The sequence below is a fragment of the Neodiprion lecontei genome, unplaced genomic scaffold, assembly GCF_021901455.1.
Source record: "Neodiprion lecontei isolate iyNeoLeco1 unplaced genomic scaffold, iyNeoLeco1.1 ptg000107l, whole genome shotgun sequence".
Lineage (NCBI taxonomy): Eukaryota > Metazoa > Arthropoda > Insecta > Hymenoptera > Diprionidae > Neodiprion > Neodiprion lecontei.
This window is the reverse complement of record NW_025791868.1, coordinates 80,001-82,873: the sequence shown is the minus strand read 5'-3', so window position 1 is coordinate 82,873 and position 2,873 is coordinate 80,001.

The window sequence follows — 2,873 nt, the reverse complement described above, 5'->3', positions numbered from 1 at the left end:
ATCGCTCCTTGTGCTGGCTCGACATGTTTGTTCGCATGTCCCTCATGATACTCCATGATTTTAACTTTCAGCCCGTCCAGTGTTGGTAACTCATCCTGTGTCTCGATCGACGTTTTGAACATCTCGTAGCTTTCCGGTAAACTATTTAACAACAAAATCACCAGCATCTCACTGGTTACATCCAGGTTCACCTCTCGCAATTTTTTCACTGCTTCATAAAATTCTGCTACATGTTTTCTGACGTCATCTCCCTCTGCCATCTTCGACAAAGCCAATTTTTTCAGTAAATACGCTTTTCGCGCCGGTCCTTTTGATTCATACGTCGCCTGAATTTTATCCCACATCTCCTTCGATGTCTTCAGGTCATCGTAGCTGGCTGCCTCATCCATTCCCAGCGCTATCAGAAGGTTTGCCATAGCCTTCCGATTCTTTTTGATCCACGCTGTTATTTGTTCTTGTCCAGTCTCTGGTTTTGGATTTTCACCGGTGACATACTCCCATAAATCGTGACTCATCGAAAGTCCTTTGATCTGAGCCCTCCATGATCTATAATTTTCTGCAGTGAGAGGATCTATTTTTATGGAGAGAGCCATTTCTACAAAACTACTCAACAACCACTAAAAATCGACACTATCAACTTTTTCGCTAGTCACAGCACAGCGGTTTTTCCCGCCAAATTGTCCGAGCTCCTACGCCTAGTGTCTCACAATGACGAAATCCACGCCACTGCACGCTATCGAAACTTCTCGATGCTACTCGCACGTTTTTCACGCACTTTTCAGAATTTTCACTTTATTTATTAACAACCACCTTTATTTTTGGGTTACCTTATCTGGGCCCATAACCTGATGATAAAGGGATATTGGATTAAAGGAGTTATTAATAAGTAAATAATATATTCGTGGTTATAACTGTTAAGTATATTACAATATAAGTAAGTACAAGATACACGTCCGTCTAGGGCGGTGTACTGATAGGAACTGACTATAGCTAAGTGGACGATGGTCTATGCTAATACATTCGGGAACATTCGGGAATCTACTAGCACTATGAGCCTTGTCCCTCAACAAATTTTCATACTATTTATATTAATTAATACTATAATAATATATTTAACAAAAACCCCATTTACAATAGGATTAATTTTACTAATCCAAACATCTTTAATTTCTGTAACATCAGGAATGTTAAATATAAGATTTTGATACTCATATATAATTTTTTTAATTTTTTTAGGAAGATTATTAATTATTTTTATTTATGTATCAAGATTAATCTCAAACGTAAAATTTCTTTTTAATAAATGAATAATAATAAATATTATCATAATTATTTTAATTCTAATGTTACCTTTACGTTTAAAAAATAGTTTATTAATTATAAATGGATCTTCAGTAGATTTACCAACGCCATCGAATATCACTTCAATATGAAATTTTGGTTCATTGTTAGGATTATGTTTAGTAACCCAACTAATTACAGGTATTTTTTCAGCTATACATTATGCACCTAATATTCAAATAGCATTTGATAGAATTATCCATATTTACCGAGATATTAATAATGGTTAAATAATCAAAAAATTACATGCGAATGGTGCTTCTATATTTTTCATCTGTATATATTTACATATCGGACGAGGAATATTTTTTGGATCATTCAACTTTAAACCAACTTGAATGACAGGAACAATAATGTTATTATTAACTATAGCAGCTACATTTTTAGGATACGTCTTACCTTGAGGACAAATATCTTTTTGAGGAGCCACTGTAATCGCAAACCTTCTTTCAGCAATCCCGTATTTAGGAGAATTCTTAGTACAATGATTATGAGGAGGATTTTCTATTAATAATGCTACACTAACACGATTTTTTACTCTTCATTTTATTATTCCTTTTATTATTATTATAATAACAATTATTCATTGAATATTTCTCCATCATACAGGATCAAGAAATCCTTTAGGAACTAATAGTAATATTGACAAAATACCATTTCAACCATACTTTTTATTAAAAGATATTGTAGGATTTATTTTAATATACTTTATTTTAATTTATATTATTTTAATAAATCCTAATATATTAGGAGACCCAGACAATTTTACCCCTGCTAATCCTATAATTACTCCTCCTCATATTAAACCTGAATGACATTTTTTATTTGCATATGCAATCCTACGATCTATCCCTAATAAATTAGGAGGAGTAATTCTTCTTTTAATGTCTATTTTAATCTTATTAATTATACCTTTTTATAAAATAATAAATTTTAAAGGATTAAATTTTTATCCATTTGGACAATTTCTATTTTGAATATTTATTAGAATTGTTTTAATACTAACGTGAATTGGAATAAGACCTGTAGAAAATCCATTTATTATTGTTGGACAAATTTTAACATTAGTATACTTCTTTTATTTTTTAATATATCCTATATTAACAAAAATATGCGACTATTTATTAAATTAAATTAACCCCACAAATCAATGAACTTGAATAAGTTTATGTCTTGAAAACTTAATATAAAAGTTTTAAATCTTTTATTGATTTAAACTTGAATAATTAAATTTGTAATATAATTTATAATAAATAACAATAAAATATAAATTTTAAACCTATAAATGAAATTAAATAATTTAATGAAACAGGTAAAATTTTTTTTCAAGCTATCATCATTAATTTATCATAACGTAAACGAGGTAAAGTTCCTCGAATTAAAATAAATAAAAATCTAATAAAAATCATTATTAAATAAAAAATAAAACTATATAAATCACCACCTGAAAACATTAAAACAAATAATATACTTATAAATAAAATTCTTGAATATTCAGATAAAAAAATTAATGAAAATCCTGCACCTCTATA